Source organism: Sus scrofa, chromosome 6 (genome assembly GCF_000003025.6).
Source record: "Sus scrofa isolate TJ Tabasco breed Duroc chromosome 6, Sscrofa11.1, whole genome shotgun sequence".
NCBI lineage: Eukaryota > Metazoa > Chordata > Mammalia > Artiodactyla > Suidae > Sus > Sus scrofa.
Genome location: NC_010448.4, coordinates 82,418,207 through 82,434,968, shown reverse-complemented (window position 1 = coordinate 82,434,968; position 16,762 = coordinate 82,418,207). Strand labels below are relative to the sequence as shown.

The 16,762-nt window shown below is 38.8% G+C and overlaps 1 protein-coding gene and 1 pseudogene across 1 annotated transcript in view; one reads left to right on the top strand and one right to left on the bottom strand.

Annotated features, from left to right (window-relative positions):
* Positions 1-16,762, bottom strand: part of CLIC4 (chloride intracellular channel 4) — an 81,998-nt gene that overhangs the window by 48,070 nt on the left and 17,166 nt on the right. The gene's annotated exons all lie outside the window — the stretch shown is intronic.
* LOC102162829 lies at positions 9,529-10,295 on the top strand (annotated as a pseudogene).

Here is a 16,762-nt window from a genome sequence, read left to right as displayed (position 1 = left end):
CTTTTGTTTAAGAAGATGTCAAAAATCCTGGCCATGCAAAGAATATGTCATTGTTTCCTGGCCAAAACCATATCACAGAAATAATTCTACAAATAAAGTCAAAGGATATACAGTGGAAGAATTACCCCATCCCAAGCTCTGTCCCTATAAATAAAACAGCCAAAGGACATTGAAAAGACCTCAGTTGCTACCATTCCCTTGTTCAGTATCACCAATTCAGGAAGTCTACTCTCTAAATGAGAGCCTGTTCAATTTAGAGAACTGATTAATTTGAAATTACATGAGGATTTGACATCCAGCTAACATGAAACTGCAGGGTAAGCTGTTAGAGTTCATATGAAACATTTACCATATTGAAGATGAACTCTAAACTCTCCCAAAACAAACTCTTCACATGTGTTAATCTAGCTAATATCCTCTCACTCAGCAGAGGATGGTGATTAAGCACCAGACTCCCAGACTACTCCAGCACTTACTAGCTGTGTGACTTTGAAAAAGTGATTTAACCTTTCTGGGCCTGTTTATGTCTTCTACAAAATGAGGACAATAACATGACCTACCTCACTTGATTGTTTGGAAGAAAGCTGAATTAATTAATATACTAAAGGGCTCAGAATTGCACAATGCTCTAAAACAGGGGGATGAGGAGGGAACTGTTCACTGAATACCCTTTCATACTTTTTGATATTTGTACCATACACATGAATCTTCCATTTAACAACAACAACAACAAAAAAAAAAGGCAAGCAATCAAAAACCTTTCAGGAGTTCCCACAGTGGCTCAGTGTGTTAAGACTAGTATCCTTGAGGATGTGGGTTCAATCCCTGGCCTCACTCAGGGGTTAAGGATCTGGCAGTGCCACAAGCTGCAGCATAGGTCGCAGATGCTGCTTGTATCCCAAGTTGCTGTGGCTGTGGCGTAGGCCGGCAGCTACAACTCTGATTCATCCCCTAGCCTGGGAACTTCCATATGCCTCAGGTATGGCCCTAAAAAGGAAATTTTAAAATAAAAAAAAAACTTTTCAAACCTAAACATATAAAAAAATTAAGTGAAATACAAGTTATAGAATGAGTGTGGAAAAGCTCCAAAAATTAAATGTATCTACATAAGAGCAGGATTCTCAAAATCTTAGGATACATAAAAATCCATAAGGCAGTGTTTTAAAACACAGATTACCAGTTCTCACCTACAGATACTGATTTAGTATGTGTGTGGTAGGGTGCAGGAATCTGCAATTTCTTACAAGCACATCAAACAGAAATTCTAGGTCTCATGCATTTGGTGGCAGATCCTATTTTGGGAAACACTGACAGGGAGGAAAAACATGCCAAAAAATAAAAAATTAAAGACTGGAAAGAAGTTTACTCATGGTTAAACTTTGAATTCCTCATGATGCCTTTTGGACTCTGCTCTTTGTATGCCAGCGACCTAGTCACCATTTGTTAGGGTCAGATTTGACAAATAGCAGCCTCCTCCCACTTCAAAGGAATGCCACACTATCTTGCCTCAAACTCAGCAAAACCCAAGTTACTTAAACCAAACTAGCCTAAAACCCTTTAAAACCTAGACATTCAAATTCAAAAACATTCTTATTCCACACAAACTAAGAAGCAGAGGCAAGTGCCTTTTCGTGCAAAACAGTACAATATTAATGTTTCTAAAAGCTTATCTTTTTTCCTTTTTTGGCTACCGCGAAGCATATGGCGTTCCCAGGCCAGGGATCAGATCCAAGCTGCGGTCACAACTGAAGCCACAGCTCCAGCAACGCTGGATCCTTAACCCACTGTGCTGGGCCAGGTATTGAACCTGCGTCCCAGGCTCCCAAGACACTGCCTGCCGAGCCTATTGCACAGCAGAAACTCCTAAAAGCTTATCTTAACACCAAATACAATGTCAAGGACAATTATGGTGACCCACAGTCCTTTACAGATCAAGTCCTACATATTGTAGGATGGTTATACCTGATTTAGAAGAACAATTACAAATTGTAATTAGTATATTACACTCCTAAATGATTTGACTTGTCAGAAGGAAAAAAAAAAAAAAAAAAAAAAAAGACTCTGCTGTGATTTAAGGATGAGAACCAATGCCTGACTTGCGAAATAGGCTGGAGTTTCTACTGAGAGGCTATATAACCATGGCTAAGTCACTTACCTATTTGGGTCTCAGTTTTCTATTCTGGAAAGCTGAAGTTGAGGGATGTGGTAGAGAATGACTTACAGAAGAGGATAACCATAATGTTATACATGACATATCCTTACTCTTAGGGGATGCACACTTAAGTATTTAGTGGTAAAGGGCTATAATGTATGCAACTTACAGAGGAAGAGCAAATAACAAAGTAAAGGGGGTAAAATGTTAACAGACAAACCTGGGGTAAGGGGTATCTTTGTATTGTTCTTATTCTTATAAGTGTCTATACTTGTGAAGTTATTTGCAAATAAAGTTTTTCGAGTTATTTACTCTAGTTTTCCATTCTAAACAGTTTCTAATTATATTCAATCACTTTTATTGTATCATTTATGCAGATTAAAAATTTTTAATTAAAATTTTTATTTTTTAGTCATTCATCCATCAAGTGAGGGCCTTCACTAAACAGTGAAGATCCAATGATGAACAAGAGAAGATATGGTACCTGCCTTTGTACCACTCACAGTCTACGAAGTTTAATATGAGTAATATAAGAATTTGAGAACACACAAAGTGAAATTTTTAGTATAGGGCGCAATGAAACTAAAAATATACCCAACTTTATCACAACTGAAATAATGCTTGTTTACCATTTTCTCAAAGGTGTCATAAACATCTCTCAATAAATCATGATTTTATGAGTTTCAATTTTATGGGTTTGCCATGGCTTCTCTGAGTTGGTGATTCACCTTATAACGGGAGACTTGATGTTCTCCTGCTTTAGCCCCAATCACTGTGAACTGAGAAATCATTTAAAACTATACAAAGACAGATCTCTTCGCTTTATTTTTAAATTTTAAAAAAAGGGGAAACAAAGTATAGCCAAAGTTTATCATGCCTACCTATCTAAAATAACCTACTAAAATCTATAGTTATTATTAAAGTCATTAAGATTCAAAGTTACGTGAATGCTGCTGGAAGAAATAGCTAAGATGCACAATTTAGCCAATTGTTTTAGCTAAATGTCGAGGTTCAGTCAAATAGCTCTCCTACAACTCTCCACAGTTAAACCTGTCAAATGGGAGCAATTAATTTAATTCCAGTAGTTTCAAAGGCTGTTTCTGTTTCTTTTAGTGAGTGATCAAATGATTCAACTATATAATGTAGCTAATAGTTTAAATTTTTTAATTTCAAACATGTACAGTAGACTTTCAAAATGAGGTCTTGCAAAAGTTCTCTCTCCTCCTCTCCTGGGATGATTTCCCCACCAATATTCCTGAGGATCCAAACTACTGTTCCATCATTTCCTCCATTCATCCTGTACAATAGGCAACATAAATCTGGACACTTTCATGACTAAAATCACTCTCCATCTGAAATGCCCTGCTGCATCTCAGGTCAAGCTCAAACCTCACCTCCAAGAGAACTTTCTAGATCACTCTAGCCCAAACCAGTTACCTGTCCTCTCAACTTCTATTCTGGCTTTTCAAACCTTGCACGTATCACCAGAGGATCTTGTTAAAATGCAGATTCTTACTTGGCAGATCTGGGGTGAGGCCCAAGATTCTTCATCTCTCACAAACTCTCAAGGAATAGCAACTCTATGTCATTTTTAAAAAATTAATCATGACTCGCCTTGTGCCTTCTTAAATCATGACTCTATATTATTAAATATTCCCATGTATGCATTGTAGCTCTTGAACTAGACTATAAACTCACTGAGAAGCCATACTTTTTAAAAAATCTTTCTATAGAACTTCATTTGCAGATGCCTTACTATTTATTTGCTTTCTACTACTGCTAACAATGAAAGCTTCTGAGTTAACATGGAAAGGTTATCAGTGTAGAGAAAAAAAACTATTAGGTCAAACCTGTCTGATTAAAAAGTTTTCTCAAAAAGTTTAATTAGGTCTCCAAATCACCTTGAGCTAGAGTTAACAAACTACAAAAGCCACTATAGCAAAATCTGATAGTTGTTTGCCCAAGATCCATTCTCCCACTTGTTTTGCTGATAGAATTTGTATTTTTGATCAGAAATCCATTCCTCCTCCTCTAAGTGACACAGAAGATGATTATTCTGAGTGTAGGGGTAAATTCTGACTGAGTCTAAGCCATGATAGTTCCAGTCCTCTTGCTAGTGACTTAGTGTAATCACGTGACCCAGTTCTAATCAGCAAGACAGTCACCTGAGAAAAGTTTCTCACTCTTAAGACAAAGACACCAGAAGAGGAAACTCTTCAATGTGAAACCTGTGGCTGCTGTGGCCAACTTGACAGTAGCCTAAGGCTGCAACCAACACCAAAAGAGGACAGAGCCAGGAGAATTACAAGGAAGCCAGTCCCCCTACTAGACTTGTTTCCTTAGATATGTTGCCTTAGTGGTTCAAAACAATTTGTGAAGTTTTTTATTATTCACAATCATAAGAATCCAAGCCAATTATCTCCATTTGTCTCCAATTAAGCCTAGCAGGAAGAATGAAAATACCAAGGTGTGGTAAGGAATGAAAAAAGAAAACTTTTGATATAAGTTAATGGAGATATAACAACCAGGGCTCTGGTTTGTTTACAATTAATTCTATTTTCATAGGCTGCTATTTAGACTTTGCTCTAGGATTTCAGTAGTCTGTGTAGCAGTTGCCACTAGTTCAAGCTATGGGCTCTTTTCCCTCATTCACAGACCACCATATATATACAGGTCCTTGCCTAGAATCTAAAAATATTTATTTACTCAACATTCAATACATATTTACTGAGGACCTACTATCTCCCGAGTGCTGAAAGTTGGCACTGGAGAAACAAAACTGTGAATGAGACAAATAAGACCTCATGAAATTTTGATTTTTGAGGAAGAAACAGATAATAAATATATCAAGTTAAAAATTATAAACTGCACTAAGTGCCTAAAGGGAAGCAAAGTACTAAGAGAGAGGACAAGGAGCACCTACTTTATATAAGATGGTCATAAAATATCTCCAAGACCTAAAGAATGAGAAGCCAATCTTGCAATAAGCCACTGTGACTAGATTACTGTCAGTACCAGAGAAAGTGGTCCTGGCAGGGGTCAGATCATGAAAGACTTTCTTGACCAAATTAAGAAGCTTATTCTTACAGAGGGAAGGATTTTTCATTTGCTTAATTAATGTTTACCAAGTACTTACTGTGTAGAGAAAAAATCATTTAACACAAAGATTAATAGCAAGAACTCTGAAAGCAGAGAGCCTGCTTTGATATATGGGTTCTTCTACTTAACCACCTGCATGATATTGGGCACTTAACATCCCTGGAACTCAGTTTCCTTATATAGAAAATAGGAATAATACCTACTTCATAGAGTTATTATGAGGTTAAATGAGTTAATACATGAAAATCTTTCAAAATATTGCAAAGCATGTGGTAACTGTTAGTAACAACATATGTGCCAAAGAGAGAATGTATTCCAGACTTCACAGAGCTTGTGTGCCTGTGCACATACACTGACAGGGGAGGAGATGCCAGATAAATGGGGTAATGGGATACCACTGAAGGGGTTTGGTGGGTTGGGGTATATGAAGGTAAAATTCAATTTCAATCTTTTTTCTTTTTTTATGGCCGCACCTGTGGCATATGGAAGTTCTTGGGCTAGGGGTTGAGTTGGAGCTGTAGCTGCAGGCCTACACCATAGCCACAGCAACACTGAATCCAAGCCCCATCTGTGAAAAGCTGCAGCAACACCAGATCCTTAACCCACTGAGCAAGGCCAGGGATCAAACCCACATCCTCAGTGGGGTCTTAACCCACTGAGCCCAAATAGGAACTCCTCCAATTTCAATTTTAAGACAATAAATAACATTTGCTACCATATGGAAAACAGGCTGGGGGCATAGAACTGATGAAGAATGGAAGCTGGGAGACCTACTGCAGTAGTCCCAGTAGAACGTGGCTTGGATTAGGTAGAGGCAATGAAGATGGGAAGAAATGCATAAATTAAATTGAAATGGGGAGGATACAATCCTGAAGACTTGTGAATGAAGTTCCCGTTATGGCACAGCAGAAACGAATCTGACTAGGATCCAAGAGGACACAGGTTCAATCCCTGGCCTCACTCAATAGGATAAGGATCCAGCACTGCTGTGAGCTGTGGTGTAGGTCGCAGACACAGCTCAGATCTGGTGTTGCTGTGGCTGTGGCGTAGGCTGGCAGCTACAGCTCTGATTCGACCCCTAGCCTGGGGAACCTCCATATGCTGCAGGTATGGCCCTAAAAAGCAAAAAAAAAAAAAAAAAAAAAAAACTTGTGGATGGTTTGGATGTGGGAAGTCAGAGAAAGAAAGAAATTAAGTAGCTCCTAGATTTTCAGTTTGAGCGACTGAGTAGAGAAAAGCCTCAAGATGGAGGTGAGAGGAGTTCCCATCGTGGCTCAGCAGTTAATGAACCCAACTAGTATCCATGAGGACTAGGGTTGGATCTCTGGCCTCACTCAGTGGGTTAAGGATCTGGCATTGCCATGAGCTGTGGGGCAGGCATCCAGCATTGCTGTGGCTATGGTGTAGGCCAGCAGCTATAGCTCCAGTTCAACCCCTAGCCTGGGAACCTCCAAATGCTGCAGGTGCAGCCCTAAAAAGACAAAAATAAAAATAAAAAAAGATGGAGGTGAAGGAGTGCCTGCCTATATTTTGCTAGAGAGAAAGAAAAAAATGTCTTCAAGAGATAACCACAAACCTGTAATCTCAACTTGAAAATATTCCTCAGGTATAGAAGGCTACAAACCAAAATATCATTGTTTACACCTCAGGACAGACTTGGGGGAAGGGAGAAATAGGGGTATTAATTTTATACACCTCCATACAGTTCTGTTTTTTTAGATATAAGAAAATTTTAAAGAAAAGGTTCCAAATGTTTATACATGATAATCCTATTCTTGTCCCTAATCACTGCCAAAATATTAAACTATTTAAATACAATAGGAGTTCCTGCTGTGGTACAGCAGAAACGAATCCGACTAGTACCCACGACGCAGGTTCGATCCCTGGCCTTGATCAGTGGGTTAAGGATCCAGTGTTGCCATGAGCTGTGGTGTAGGTCCCAGATGAGGTTCAGATCCTATGTTGCTGTGGCTATGGTGTAGGCTGGCAGCTGTAGCTCTGATTTGACCCCTAGCTGGGGAATTTCCATATGCTGCAGGTGTGGCCCTAAAAAGCAAAAAAATAAAATAAAAACCCACACAAAAAAACAGGATTTTTTTCAAGTAATATGAGTAATTCCAAAGAAATTCTGAATAGAAAGTAGTCACTCAAAAGCTACTACCTGGAGCTCCCACTGTGGTGAAATGGGATTGGCGGCAGCAGGCAGGATGCAGGTTTGATCCCTGGTCCAGCACAGTTACTTAAAGGCTCCAGTGTTGCCACAGCTGCAGCACAGGTCACATCTCCCACTCAGATTCAATCCCTGGCCTTGAGAACTTCCATATGCAATGGGTGTGGCCATTAAAAAAAAAAGTACATGTATACACACACACACACACATACATCTATGTATGACTGAATCACTTTAATAGAAATTGGCACAACACTGTAAATCAACTGTAATTTTAAAAAGTCATTTGTTAGATTCTTTATATCTTTGAATATGCTGTATATTTTATACTTCGAGTACATCTCAATTCAAACAAGCCCTCAGTGGCCTCATATAGCTAGTGGCTATCATAATGGACAGCACTTGACGAGAGAAAAACCCTCTGAACAACCAACACTAATATATGTCACTAAGACCATCTACTAAAGGTCATGAACCTGACTCATCAACTCAACATTCTCTCAGAAATTATTTACTCTTATTTCAAACAAACTTTAACAAGTTTGTTTATCTGGCTTACCAAGCCACACATTGCAATAGAAAATTAAAGGAAATGCATCAGTAGAGCTAAGTTGACAAAGGAAGAAATAGAACACACACACACAACAACACACAGGCATTCATGCATGCACACACACTGGAGATTCAAAAAGCGTAATAACGACTGAGGCCATTTAGCAGAAAGGCAAAAATAGTCTTACATACCTCAACACTCAACAGTTCCTGAGGCTATAACTGCATTACTAAATTTGTACTCAGAATACGACATTAACTGACAGTTAAATTCAGCATTTTAAGAAGTCAAGGAAGCATTACTATATTTTTGAAATATTTTCATTTAAAATTGAGAACTCTGTACTATTTTTGCAATTTTTCTACAAAGCTAAAGCTAAATTCTATAAAAATAATTTTATAATTCTTAAATTATAAAAGTTAATTTTTTGAAGCAATTTAAAGCTTTTAGTGTGGCCAAGCAGTTTCCATAAGATCAACCCTCTGACTCCATAACAACGATAACATCTAGACAAAAACAATCACTTGACTACATTGAAGAATGAACAAAAGCAGACAGATGATGGTGGGAGCTGACACCTGGAAGGGAAATACACTGAACAAATTTCCCCCATTTTTAATCTTTCAACTATGTGCAGGGCAGCTAAAATTCCAATGACCAATTCATAGTCCTGACATACACATGCACGGATAGGCCAGCTAAAAGAACTGAACTGAAATTTGAGCTGCCACCCACCATAGGAGAGATGATTTTTCACTGAGGTTCAGCTGAATAAACTACCTGCCTAAGAAAACAACAACAACAACAAACAGCATGGGGGGTGGGGAATTAGGAAGTTGGGATTAACAAGCACAGGGAACTGAAGTCATTATTTTGTAATAACCTATAAGGGAACAGAATCTGAAAAAGAATGTGTGTGTGTAACTGAATCACTGTGCTGCAGCTGTATACCTGAAGCTAACAGAACACTGTAAATCAACTAAAGTTTTAAAAAAAGAAACAAATTCAATTTCATAAGAGCATAACAAAATCTAAAAGTTTCTACAATTTATCATTCACAATATCCAGAATACAATTCAAATTATTCCCTATAAAAACAGGAAGGAATTCCTGTTGTGGCTCAGCGGGTTAAGAACCCAACTAGTATCCACGAGGATTAGGGTTTGATCCCTGGCCTCGTTCAGTGGGTTGAGGATTCAGCCATGAGCTGTAGTGTAGGTCACAGATGCGTTTGGATCTGGCACTGCCTTGGCTGTAGTGTGTGTAGGCCGGCAGCTGGGGCTCTGATCCAACCCCTAGCCTGGGAACTTCCATATGCTGTAGGTGTGGCCCTAATTGCCAAATGCAAATAAGAATTACTGGAATTGGAGTTCCTGTTGTGGCTCAGTGGTTAACGAATCTGACTAGTATCCATGAGGATGCAGGTTCAATCCCTGGACTCACTCACTGGGTTAAGGATCCTGTTTGCTGTGAGCTGTGGTATAGGCCACAGACACGGCTTAGATCTGGCATTGCTGTGGCTGTGATGTAGGCCAGCAACTACAGCTCCGATATGACCCCTAGCCTGAGAACCTCCATAGGCCCCGAGTGTGGCCTTAAAAAGAAAAAAAAAAAAAAAAAAAAGAATTACTGGAATGCAAATAAGATTTCAGCAAGTAGGACCTGGAATAGTTCAGAAAATTCAATCTGCATGCATGGAGTGCCAGGACCATGGGGAGACAGATAGTCCCTTCCTACAATGGAAGGAAGATCATTCAGGAGAGAATAAAATTCCAGAAGTTCAAACTGACAAAAGGTATGAAAGATGGTCAGAAGATAACATCCCATGGTGAGGGAGACCAAGAACCAGGACTGGAGCCAGGACATACTATCATCATTTTAGATTAGAAGGACCATGTTGTTTTCACTCAACAAGGAGAAGACCTTTTCCTGTGTATACAGCTGTTTGAGGCACTGTGTGGCTTCCAAAAGCCAGTATCTACTCTTGACAACCTAACCACGGTCATCACTCCTCATCCAGGTCAGACTGTCAAGCATGCAGATACCAAGTGTGTGCTAAATGAAGGCATGCCAATTTATCACGGGCCGCCTCACCACTGAATTTAAGGTGAACTTTCCTGAGAATGGCTTTCTCTCCCCTGATAAACTCTTTGCTGGAAATACTCCTACCTGAGAGGAAGGAAGTAGAAGAGACTGATGAAATGGACAAGGTAGAACTAGTGGACTTTGAGCCAAATCAGGAAAGACGGCCATCACAACAGAGAAGCCTAAGAGGATAATGAACATCATCTTCGGGTGATGTTCAGTGTCAGACCTCTTAAGGGGGCCAGTGAATAACACTCACTGCTGGCATTTTATTTGCAGCAATAGTGATTGAGTAAAGGATTATAATCATAATATGCTCACTACTTGCTATTGTTTTGATTTAATATTCAGCTACAGTAGTGTTTTAAAAGTTAAATGAAGGAAGTTCCCGTCGTGGCTCAGTGGTTAACAAATCCGCCTAGGAACCACGAGGTTGCAAGTTCGATCCCTGGCCTTGTTCAGCGGGTTAAAGATCTGGCATTGCCAGGAGCTGTGGTGTAAATCACAGACACAGCTTGGATCCAGCATTGCTGTGGCCCTGGTGTAGGCCAGCAGTTGTAGCTCCGATCAGACCCCTAAACTGGGAACCTCCAGATGCCACAGGAGTGGCCCTAGAAAAAGGCAAAAAGACCAAAAAAAAAAAAAAAAAAAAAAAAAAAAAAAAAAAAAAGTTAAATGCAGAATAAACTCCAATATAAAAACTCAAAAGAAAAACAAAATAAAATGAAATACAGGAAAACGTGGAGTTCCTGCTGTGGCACAACAGGATCAGCGGCATCTCGGCAGTGCTAGGACGCAAGATTCGAGCCCCAACCCGGCACAGTGAATTAAGGGATCCGGCATTGCTGCAGATGTGGCACAGGCCACAACTGTGGCTCAGATCTGATCCCTGGCCCAGGAACTCTATATTCCACTCAGGCAGCCAAAAACAAAACAAAACAAAAGAGAAAAACATGACCCATTCTCGAGAAAAGCAATCAAGGAGACACTAAACTGACCCAGATGCTGCAATTTGTAGGCAAGGATTTTTAAAGTAGTTATTATAACATGTTCAAGGATACTAAGGAAAATATGCTCATGATAAAGATAGGAAACCTCAGTAGAGAAAGAGACACAAGAAGTACAAAAAGTAAATTCCAGAACTAAACAATGCAATATCTGAAATTTCTTTAAACCACAAAATGGGCTTAACAGTGGAATAAAGAGTCTATGAATGTGAAGACAAACACAAGAAATTACAATTGGTAGGAAAAAAAAGTGAAAAAAAAAAAATCAACAGAGCCTCCAAGACCTGTAAGAATATTAAAAGATCTATTATATTTAGAGTCTCAGAAGGAGAGAATGACAGATTTTCAAGAAATAACAGCTGAACTTTTCCCAAATTAAGACAAATTTACAGATTCATTAAGTTTCATTAACATCAAGTAGGAGTAATACAAAGAAAGTCACACCTGGGTATATCAAAAGCAAGGAAAAAGAAAATCCTAAAACAACACACAGCATACAAAGGCATGATGATTTAAATGACAGTTGAATTCTCAGAAATAATGGAGGCCAGCAAACATGGAACAACACTTTTAAATTACTGAAATAAAAGCAATAGCAAAAACAATAAAAATCACATCAAAATCTTATATCGAGCAAAAATATCTTTAAAAGTGAAATCAAGACATTTTCAGGAATTCCTGTTGTGGCTCAGCAAAAACAAATCTGACTAGCATCCATGAGGATGAAGGTTCAAGCCCTGGCCTCACTCAGTGGGTTAAGGATATGGTGTTGCTGTGAACTGTGGTGTAGGTCGCAAATGAGGCTTGGATCCTGCATTGCTGCAGCTGCAGTGTAGGCCAGCAGTTGTAGTTCTGATTAGACACCTAGCCTGGGAACTTCCACATGCCTTGGGAGCAGCCCTTAAAAAAAAAAGACATTCTCAGATAAAACTGTATAATTTGAATGTTTAACATTTAGATGAGTTATTTTTAAGAACAGAGAACACTAATATTTATTAATATTGATGCATGATTATATTATTTTTAAAAAAGGAGTTCCCGTCGTGGCTCAGTGGTTAACAAACCCAACTAGTATCCATGAGGACACGGGTTAGATCCCTAGCCTCAGTGGGTTAAAGATCCAGCGGTGCCGTGAACTGTGGTGTAGGACACAAACGCTGCTCGGATCCTGCATTGCTGTGGCTCTGATGTAGGCCGGTGGCTACAGCTCCCATTCAACTCCTAGCCTGGGAACCTCCATACGCCGAAGGTGCAGCCCTAAAAGGACAAAAAGACAAAAAACAACAACACACAGGTGCCCTTTAAAATTAAGTTTTTGCTTTTCTTTTTCGCTTTTTTTTTTTGGCATATGGAGTTCCCAGGCCAGGAATCAGATCCACAGCTGTGACCTAAACCACGCACAGCTGCTGCTGCAATGTGGGATCCTCAACCCATCGTGCTGGGTGGAAGATAGAACTTACATCCCAGCACTCCCAAGACACTGCCAATCCTATTGTGCCACAGCAGGAACTCCAGTTATTCTCACTTTTGGTCACATACAGAAAAGTGTTTCTCAGGGAGTTTTCTTGTGGCTCAGCAAGCTAAGGTTCCAGCACTGTCACTGTAGCAGCTTGGGTCGCTGCTGTGGCATGGGTTCGATCCCCTTGCCCAGGAACTTCTATGTGTTGCCAAAATGGTCAAAAAAAAAAAAAAAAGTATCTCAAACTTTTTCACACTAAGCCTCATTCTTTTTTTAACACCTTCTAACCAAAGATAAATTCACTAACTGCCAGAGTGTTCCCTTGCTTATCAGCTGAAGACAAATATGTTAGAGGGATGAGTGAAATTCTTATGCAAGTCAAAAATTCAGCAGCCCACTTCCCCAAAGGGCAATTTAAAAATATACAGGCTGAGGTATAAACTAAATTCAGAAAGAGTCCTAGGAGAGAAAGGAAACAATTAAGTGTTCAAAAACAATACTCTTCCTCCCGACCTCCTGAATCTATGCTTATGGCAACTACCTAACTTTAGTGGGTGAAAGCTATTTTTATCAAGTTCCCAGACCAAGCTATTTTAACTAGAAATTCCATCAAGAGTTTGGGAGTAGAGTCAAAACTTTCTCCCTTTGGAAAGAATCTAAATTCTCTAGAAAGTTTTTTTTTTTTTTTAAGAGATTACATTTTAGGTAAACAAAAGCAAAATGAAGAATTCAGAACATAAATGAAATATGTGAGGGACTTTCGAAACAATTACGTGATATGGTTATGCACAGAAAACTGGCTATAAAGATATACATTACAGCACTGGGGGTTTTATCTTAAGCTATTTATTTTTTGCAGTATTTTTTAACTGAAGTATAACTGATTTACAATATCGTGTTGGTTTCAGGTATACAACAAGGTGACTCAGTTACATATCTCTGTTCAGATTATTTTACATTACAGGTTACTACAAGATACTGAATATAGTTCCCTGTGATATAAAGTAAATCCTTCTTATCTATTTTAAGTACAGTAGTTTGTAACTGCTAATCTCACACTCCTAATTTATACTTTTCTCTTTTTCACCTTTGGTAACTATAAATTTGTCTTCTATTCTGGGAATCTGTTTCTGTTTCATATATATATTCATTTGTACTATTTTTTAGATTCCTCATAAAGTGATATAGTATTTGACTTTCTCTGCCTAACTTACTTCACTTAGTATGATAATCTCTAGGTCCATTCATGTTGCTGCAAATGGCAAAACTTCATTCTTTGTGGCTGAGTAATAACAGTCCACTGTATGTATATATCCATCCTATCTTCGTAAACCAATTGTCTGTTGATGGGCACTTGGTTTGTTTCCATGTCTTGGCTATTATAAACAGTGCTGATATGAACATTGGGGTGCATGTCTTTGCGAATTAGTTTTCATCTTTTTCAGATATATGCCCAGGAATGGGATTGCTGGATCATATGGTAGCTCTAATTTCAATTTTTTAAGGACCCTCCATACTGTTTTCCACAGTGGCTGCCACCAATTTACACTCCCGCCAACAGTGTAGGAGGGTCCCTTTTTCTCTACACCCCCTCCAGAGTTATTATTAGCAGACTTTTTGATGATCACCATTATGACCAGCATGAGGTGATTGATACCTCCTTGTGGTTTTGATTTGCATTTCTCTAAAATTAGTGATGTTGAGCAACTTTTCATGCATCACTACACTGTAGTATTGTTTAATTGCTAAATTTTGGACTTCTAAATGACTAAGAACAGAGGATTAATAATGACAACAAACAATGTAAAACACTAGTCATAAAAATGCTACAGAATATTTTAATATCAAATATTAACACAGAACAAATATGAATGAATGAATATTTTTCTGGTATTTTATTTTGAATTATCTCTTAAAATTTTTCATTAAAATATATTATAAAATAAGTTTCTTTTAAAATTATATACTCAACAACTATTGCAGCTGTGAAAAATTAACATTCAGAATTCTTATCTGGCCAAATATAAATTTCAAATATCTGAATAGTACAAAATAGCAAGGTTTTTTTGTTTGTATTGTTTTTGTCTTTTGAGGGCCACAACCCCAGCATATGGAGGTTCCCAAGCTAAGGGTCTAATTAGAGCTGCTGCTGCCGGCCTATACCAGAGCCACAGCAATGCCAGATTCGAGCCATGTCTGCAACCTACACCACAGCTCACAGCAACGCCGGATCCTTAACCCACCGAGTGAGGCCAGGGATCGAACCTGCAACCTCATGGTTCCTCATCGGATTTGTTTCTCCTGAGCCACTAGGGGAACTCCGAAAGTTTATTATTGAAATCATTTACTTACCATTTTGATGCACAGTTACCTTCAATACAATTATAACTTAGAACAGTTCTGTATCTGTTTTATTTTATTTTTTAAACATATAATTTTTATTCAACTTTCATTTTACACACACACACACACGAAATATATTCAATCGCTCCTGTGGAGGCTAGAGAACATTCTAGAAAAGCCCAATATTTCTTGATTTTTTTTTTTTTTTTTTTTTTTTTTGTCTTTTTGGGGCCGTACTTGCGTTACATAGAGGTTCCCAGTCTAGGGGTCAAATCAGAGCTGTAGCTGCCAGCCTACACCAGAGCCACAGCAATGCCAGATCTGAGCTGCATCTGTGACCTATACCACAGCTCATAGAGATGCCGGCTACTTAGGCTACTTAACACACTGAGCAAGGCCAGGGATCGAACCTGAGTCCTCATGATTGCTAGTCAGATTCGTTTCCACTAAGCCACAATGGAAACTCCCTGTTTTATTTTAGACACAACGAAATCTCCCCTTTATCTTTCGGGTAGTTCATCTGGAAAATACAACATATTCTTTCCAGTCAAAGAATTTACTCTTGAAATATTTTTCATTTCTCCAGCAAACTGCCCTCATTATCACTGAGAACTTTATTGGCTCTATTTATATTTGTTTTCTAATAAACTGCTTCTAATTATAGAAAAAAAAAATTTGGCCACATTCACAGCCTATGGAAGTTCCCAGGTCAGGGATCAAACCCACGCCTCAGCAATGACAACACCAGATGCTTAACCTACCATGCCACAGCAGGAATTCTTTTTTTTTTTCTTTTTGCCATTTCTAGGGCCACTCCCGCGGCATATGGAGTTTCCCAGGCTAGGGGTCTAATCAGAGCTGTAGCCGCCGGCCTACACCACAGCCACAGCAACGTGGGATCCGAGCCGCGTCTGTGACCTATACCACAGCTCATAGCAACGCCGGATCCTTAACCCACTGAGCAAGGCCAGGGATCAAACACGCAACTTCATGGTTCCTAGTCGGATTTGTTAACCACTGTGCCACAATGGGAATGCCAGGAATTCTTAATTATGAAAATTTATTTATCCAGCTTTGAAATCTCAGGTCTCAACTTTCTGTATGGGCCTAAACACCCAAGACTAAGGCTACTGTGAGTGCACAACATGAATTGCAACTAGCGTGGACATCACTTCTAAGAAACACGCCTGCTTTACAGATGAGAACAACTTAAACCCGATCTTCCAGTTATATAATTTGAAGATTCTAGACCTCCAAGCCAATCTATTATTAAGTTTAGATCAATGACTATCTATCTAGTGAGCAGCTTAGTCATAAAACCCAAATTACAAGTCTCCAGTTCAATAATTGAATGCTATTTTTTATTTCTGGTTTTTTGCTGTGAGGTAATACAGAATACAACACCAGAAATGGACTTGACCCTCTTACATGCTTCTATCCCCAGACTATACATACCAATTTGCCCCAAAACATTAATAGTTACTGAATTAATGAGTTACAAGTGAGATATAAAAGATGAAGAAAATAGTCCCTGATCCTTAATCTCTTGGAATTCACATTCTAGCCTGGAACAAAGATATGATGAGAAATGGTTCAGAAGAGTAGCAGAATATGCAGAGTGCTCTACCCAGATAGTAGGAAGGATTAGCTCTGCTGAGGGAGCAATAAAGTTAAAGGATTCAGAAGATATTGAACTGAACTTTGGAGGGCACTTGTTTCATGAACCAAAACCCTGAAATATGTTAAGATAAATTTTAAAATCCTGCTCTTTAGCACTGGGAACTACATCTAGGCACCTATGGTGAAGCATGATAATGTGAGAAAGAAGAATATGTGTGACTGGGTCACTCTGCTGTACAGTAAAAAACTGACAGAACACTGTAAACCAGCTATA